This window comes from Piliocolobus tephrosceles, chromosome X (assembly GCF_002776525.5).
Source record: "Piliocolobus tephrosceles isolate RC106 chromosome X, ASM277652v3, whole genome shotgun sequence".
Lineage (NCBI taxonomy): Eukaryota > Metazoa > Chordata > Mammalia > Primates > Cercopithecidae > Piliocolobus > Piliocolobus tephrosceles.
Genome location: NC_045455.1, coordinates 46,758,384 through 46,765,841, shown reverse-complemented (window position 1 = coordinate 46,765,841; position 7,458 = coordinate 46,758,384). Strand labels below are relative to the sequence as shown.

The following is a 7,458-nucleotide window of genomic DNA, read 5'->3' as shown; positions in this document are numbered from 1 at the left end:
CCAGAGTCTCTCCTCAAGGATTGTAGACTCAGTGTGTATGTTTGTTGCTGAGAGGTTGAACATTAAAAGTGGTAATAATTTCACTATTGGAATTCATGCTGTAAGGATACTGCATACCTACCATTACTGCTGTCATACTTGCTTCATTCTGATGCTTTCTGTGCTAACTCTAGGATAGCCAACAGTGGTAGTTGCTGACCAACAACTGGCCAAGTTATTTTGTCCAATTGATTCCTTAGTTCTCATCAACAGTGAATGCCCTCTTTTGGGTATTTATATGTAATGGGATTTTCAATGGTTGTGGTCATTCCTCTATATTCCTCTATATCTGTGGGAGTGGGATGGGGGGAGACAATGAGTAGAGAAGCAAAAGGGGAGATAGTTTTTCGTCATTTGTAAAACTGGAAACATAATGCTTACTTCAAAATTTTAATGAAAATTTGGTTGTTATATAAAACTAGGTTATTATATAAAAAGCAGAACACGTTTTAGACAGTTTTCTCATTCTTCATGGAACCTCATTAATAATAAGTGGTGCACCTGATTAAAAATATAAAGAAGTAATTTAGAGATTAGAGAATTGATAAAGATGCACTTATTAAAAGTTATAGTTAATTTATTAAATACACAAAAATAAATAATAAAATGAATACTTCTTATCAATGCTCAAAGACAAATGTCACGGAGGAAGCTTTGTTTCACAAATATAAAAAGTAATATTTAAAGAAGGCTACAGTTAAATAATTTTAAAGTAATGAAAAAGAAAATACAAATATTAACAAACCATCAACAAGTTACTACCACAAATTATGTCTCAAAAAGCTGTTAATTGTTTATTCACGGTCATTTCATATATGCTTTGTTCGAAGTTAATGGCTAGTTGGCACCTCCACCCAATAGGATTTGATTAGTAGATTGTCTGAAATAAAATTACACAAGCTAACCTTAACTATCAACCTTAATCAAGATGTAGTGAATCCTCTCATGGTGGGAAACAAAATGTATTTCAAAATATGAGTGCCTAAAAACTATGTAAAAAAACTGCATTATCAATTGATTTAGCAAAATGCTAATGTCTAAGCAAACACATTGGTCAACATATCAAAACAAAATAGTTAAGTTGCATATATGCATAAATGTATCTGTCTCTCAATCTCCTCTTTTTCTCTCTCTCACACTCCTATGTATGTATGTCTGTGTGTAAACACATACAAGTATATGTGCATGCATATATAGTACAGATACTCGAGCACATGAATATACATAGATATATCAGGTAACCTGAAATTCCTAGCTTATTTAAAGCATAACAATGGCTTCATGTTTTTGCAGTTGTCTTAGTTTTGTCTTGTTTTGTATCAAAAACAAAAATAACTTTTTTTTCAATTTTTGTACTTCTGTTTTATAAAATATGATTCACATGTTTCTTTTTTTCTTTCTTTCTTTCTTTTCTTTGAGACAGAGTCTTGGTCTGTCATCCTGGCTGGAGGGCAGTGGTGCAAACTTGGCACATTGCAACCTCTGCCTCCCAGGTTCAAGCAATTCTTCTGCCTCAGCCTCCTGAGTAGCTAGGATTACAGGCATGTGCCACCACACCCAGCTAATTTTTGTATTTTTAGTAGAGATGGGGTTTCTCCATATTGGTTAGACTGGTCTTACACTCCTGGCCTTGTGATCCGCCCGCCCCGGCCTCCCAGAATGCTGGGATTACAGGCGTGAGCCACCACGCCTGGCCAGATTCACGTATTTCTACAAGTTTTACATGATTAGCTCTATTACTTTTCAAAATTCTGAGTAAATTTAACAGTTATTATACTTTATTTTTAATCACTTTTTTTACAACAACCTGTTTCAGCAATGTGTTATATGTTTTATATCATTAATTTTAAATTTTTATTTCCAATTTTAGCTAAGTTCAGTGGATACATGTGTGAGTTTGTTACATGGGTATATTGTGTGATGCTGAGGTTTGGACTATGAATTATCTCATTACCCAGGTAGTAAATATAGTACCCAGTGGACAGTTTTTGCAATCCTCATTTTTCTCATATTTATGTCCATATGTATTCAGTGTTTCACTTCTGCTTATGAGAACATATGTTATTTTATCTTCTGTTCCTGCTTTAATTTGCCTTGGATAATGGCCTCAGTTGCATCCATGTTGCTACAAAGGAAGTGATTTCATTCTTTTTTGAGTTGCATAGTATTCCATGGTGTATATGTAACATATTCTTTATCCGGTCCACCACTGACGGGTAGCTATGTTGATTCCGTGTCTTTGCTATTGTGAATAGTGCTCTTTGAACATACAAATGCATATGTCTTTTTGGTAGAAAGATTTATTTTCCTTTGTATATATACCCAATAATGGGATTCCTTGTTCACATTGTAGCCTGTTTTAAGTTCTCTGAGAAATCTCCAAACTGCTTTCCACAGTGGCCGAACTAATTTACACTCCCACCAACAGTGCATGTGTTCTCTTGTCTCCACAACCTTGTCAACATCTGTTATTTTTTGACATTTTAATTTTAGCCATTCTGACTGGTGTGAGATGTTATCTCATTGTGGTTTGGATTTGCACTTCTCTAATGATTACATTAGAGCATTTGTTCTATGTTTTTTGAGGGGAGCTTTTATTCGTGTGTTTGTTGGCTGCATGTGTGTTTCCTTTCCAGAAGTGTCTCTTCATTTCCTTTGCCCACTTGTTAACGGAGTTGCTTATTTTTTGCTCATTGGATTCAGTTCCTTGTAGATTATAGATTCTGAATATTAGAACTTTGTCAAATGTATAGTGGGCAAATATTTTCTCCCATTCTGTTAGTTGCTTGTTTACTCTGTTGGTAGTTTCTTTTTTTCCCTGTATGAAAGCACTTTGATTTTATGCTGTTCTTGTTTCATATTGTTGTATACTGCACTCACACATAACTATAACCACTTGACCTTCATCTGTCAACAAAACCACTCAGTGTCTACAACAAGAACTATCCAATGAAACTCTCTTGCCCCTCTCTTACTTGCCATTTATCTAACAAAAATCCAGCATAAATCTTATACAACTCAATATTCCCCAGGTCATAAAAAATTCCAGTTCATGTAAGTAATGTATTATGTACAAAAACAGACATTTTTAATAATTGAAACATCCTTCTCAAGTTATTACTAGTTTATATTAAGAAAATATGTATCTTTTTAATTTCACAAAGAATGTTTTCCTTATGACTAGAAAAATTTCCTTCAGATTTTCTAAAACAAAACCAAAACATTTAGCTGTGCAGCAGAATGTGAATATTTAAACAGTCTTGCAAGGGAAATTTAATTTTTAGCCTTACGTTGGTTCATCAGAAAATATTATTTGAGTAGTTCTGACAGAAAGAACCACATTCCTTGGATAGAAAGAAGTATCTCCCCGATTTTATCTCTAGGAATTGATACCTTGCTGAATTTTTTTATGAAGAATGAAACTTTCCTACCTTTGTTTAAGGCAGAATCATCTTTCTTTGTTGATATGACTTGTAGTTAAACTAAGCAATGCACTTTTTCAACTACCTTTTCCATCATAAGCTATTATGAATGAATAAAGTGAAAAAGATTTGTGTGGAAGGATAGAAACAAGTAAGGCTGGAATATAGTGAAACCTTAAGATGAGAGAATGATCTAAGAGTGACTACTTTGAAAGATAATGTTGAGCAATCAGGCTAAGGGAAGGTCATGATTCAGTGCACAAGATTGTGTGTGTGAGGAGGGCAGGGAGGGGGGTGTCAAGAGTCCACACTAGCTAAATATTTAGTCTTTACCTGAGTGAAAATTATGTTATCACCTCTGCCCAGGGCTTGTAGCAGTAAATTTTCCTATCTCCATCTGAAAGTCATGATCATTGCTTGGTAGAAGACATAATTTATTGTTCATTACTATCTATATAAAATATAAAACATATCAAAATATGTGTTTTATATTATATGATGCAGAGAACCTCTGCCTCTCTCTGCAGCACAATGGTGAGAATATTCTGTGCATGTAGTTGTGTTGAGCTAAGTAAAGAGGCAAAATGAGAATGAAAGATCTCTGGCAAGTAGATCTTCAACAAGTTGTTGACAAATATAAGTACAAAGAAGTATTCTAAATCAATCCATAAGTATAGAATAAGTGCTTCATGTCATTCTCTAAACAAATACTTGAAAGTTTTATGTGTAATCATTATAGCAGTTTTTTATCTATGATATTTTCCTCTTTTATTTAACATTTTTTATTTGTCAAGTATCATCAATCTTTATCCATTTTAAATCTATGAGATTACATTGTACACAGTTTATTTCTTTTCTATATCTTTTTTCTCTTTACTCACATTTGTTATATTGTAACAGTAAATTTTCAACTTATTTTACAAAGCAATTAATAAACGTTTGTGTGTTTGCTTTACAGTCTAACAATACTTGTGATGTTTACTGACTGTCTTTTCAACTTGGTCTACTAAGTCTTTAATACTGGTGACTGAGCTGCTTGAAGTGAACTCTGGACAAGGTGGAGAACACTTCTGGAATTAGGGTCTGATAAAAACTAATAGTCGTTCAATTTATCCAGTAAAATGGGTCAGAACAATTCAACTATATGGTATATTTTGTTTCCAAAATTTAAAAAAGTCCTAAAAATCACTGTGCTTCTATTTCAGCAGTAGTGGGTGAATGGAGCTACAATCTGTATTTTTTACCTTGGAAGAAACATCACACTCATACACATACACACAATAACTCCTTGAAACTTCATTTAGGAGGCAGACTCTGAGACTTAGTTCTCTCAGCCTTCAGAATGTGTAAGTCTTGCCAACTCATTCAGGATACCTCCTTCTTTTTTTCCCACCAGGTCTTGACATTATAAATGTTATAGACCAATATGCTATGTTTTGGAGTAGTAAAATGATCATCATCCCTCTGGATTAATTCAGAACTTTAACAGGAGAGTTGCGGTAATACAGAGGTAAGAAAATGAGGGTCTAATGCTGTTCTCTGATAGATTTAATCAAATTACATCTGGTGCTTTCTCTTAAAGAATGGAGAAAAAGCTGTTAGCAGATGGAGAGTTGCATATCAGGGGATGCATTAATTTTCTCCACAGTAATTTTTCAGGACACGTCTGTATAGACCAGTTAAGTAAGCTAAATATGTGTATAGTATGTACACTTTTCAGGTATTTAATACTAACACTTATTTATGCATCTCACCCAGAAATGTTGTATTGCTATCACTTTGCTCTTTTATTAAGGAAGTTAAGTTCTAGAGGTTCCATTTCTCTCATTTTACTATAATAACTCTTACGTCTAAGATCAGGAAAACAAGATTGTATTTCCGTTAACTGTCAAATATATGTATATGAATAACATATTCAGAATCTGGGAAAGTACTCATTGGTTAAATTGATGAACATAGAAAAACTGGCCAGATGTGGTGGCTCACGCCTATAATGCCAGTGCTTTGGGAGGCCAAGGTGGGTGGATCACTTGAGATCAGGAGTTCAAGACCAGCCTGGCCAACATGGTGAAACACTGTCTCTACTGAAAATATAAAAATTAGCCAGGCAAGGTGGTACATGCCTATAATCCCAGCTACTTGGGAGGCTGAGGCAGGAGAAATGCTTGAACCCAGGAGGTGGAAGTTGCAGTGAGCCAAGATCACACCACTGCACTCCCACCTGGGCAACAGAGTGAGACTCCATCAAAATAAATAAATAAATAAATAAATAAATAAATAAATAAATAAATAAAAGAAAGAAAAAACAAAACAAAGCAAAACCCATGGTGACATAGAGTCGTTTCAACATGGACTTTGATTAGTGGACCACAGTTTTCATCTTTTGAATCATTATGGATTACTGATAGCTCAGAGACAATGTGTATTATCAACCGAATAACTGCAAATGTTTCTTCCTTGAGTGCATATTTACACAGTTAATTGGCCAAGTCTTTCTTTAAGTGAGAAAATTACGTCACCTGTGGATGTCAGATGATGGTTCTTTGCTCCTGACACTCTAGGATCCCATCATCCCTACTAAAATTAATTAGCCAATTTCAATCATCTCACATATTTACTGTTGTGCTATACAGAATCATCACTGGAGTGTTTTAAATGATATATTTCTCAATCTCATTGTGAATTAAACAATTCCTTGGTCAATTGAGTACATAATTATGAAAAAGTCATATATTATGAATTATATGCAACATTTTTCTCTCTCCAAGTTTTGGAGTTTCTTTCAGTTTATAATACAAAGAATTTCAGGCATAATAATTTCAGTAACTGTAGATTAAGTTTGATTCTTGATTCAATGTACTAACCAATAAAATATATGATACCATTCTCAGTGGTATAAACTAAGATATGTGATCCATAATCTTTGATAACTTTTCTCAAACTCTCATTTCCATATGATAATTCAATTTAATATTATGTTTATTTTCAACTGGTCTCATATACATTCCACCATATTTTTTTTTTTTTTTTTTTTTTTTTTTTACTTTTGAAGATAAGCAAAATACTATGTTATTTACTATGTAAAATTATTATTATTTTTTTTTTGGTCAGATATTTTCTTGCCCATCAAGTGGCAGGTTGGAGTTTAGTGGCTATGAGGAGTGATGGAAGTGGGACGTAGGGAAACCTGGTACCTCTTGTGATTGTCTGGAGAAGGCTTAACCTTAAGTGAGGCCATTACAAAATAAACAAGGATAGCCTTCCAAAGCAAAGATAGAAAAGCTTCTTATGATGAGAAGGAAGTCTCAGAGACTCTGAGAAGATTGTGATATTCACCATTATTTAATTCCATCCAAATGTCCTCATTGCACTTCCCAGAGTCAAGTGTTTTCTTAACTAACTTTCAAATAAAAGTTAATTACGTTACCAGGTAAAGCCAAGCACTGAAAATCCACTGTAACTTAACAGTCTGCAAGATAAACTTCATTTTCACTGTAAGATTTTATCATAGCAGCTGCCATATCTAATAAAGCATCTCCTTCAACAGAAACTTCATTGTAGGTGGTAGAGATAATGAATTACTTCTTTTGTCACTGTATAATGTGAAAAGTCAATATCCTATCTATAATGCACACTTGAATCTCTTTCAACCTAACTATCCAGAAAACAAAACCCAATTTTCTATATTTTGCGTACTGTTAAAGAAATTTCTGATTCAATTATTCAGTTAAATAGAATACAGGTTAGAACACAATCCATTTCAGCTAGCATAAAGATGGACAATTTATCTCATAGCGTTTGATAGCTTACTAAATTATTTGGGTGTTTGAAAAACTTACTCTAGGCCGATCCCGGACTTCTAAAGCCACAGTTTTGCAATGGGTTTCCTTAGAAGCTGTTCCCTATCATAATCAGAAGCTGTAGAACCAATAATCACCCTACCAACTTTGGAGATTTCTGATAAAAATATTGCTTCTAAATCCATGGCTTATGCTAG

General features: G+C 33.8%; 1 long non-coding RNA gene across 1 annotated transcript in view; it reads left to right on the top strand.

Annotated features, from left to right (window-relative positions):
- The first annotated feature begins 4,425 nt into the window (after nucleotides 1–4,425).
- Nucleotides 4,426–7,458, top strand: part of LOC111521970 — a 62,203-nt gene continuing 59,170 nt past the window's right edge. The window contains exon 1 of the long non-coding RNA XR_002725128.1: nucleotides 4,426–4,542. This is a non-coding gene — a long non-coding RNA (uncharacterized LOC111521970). The remainder of the gene's footprint in view (nucleotides 4,543–7,458) is intronic.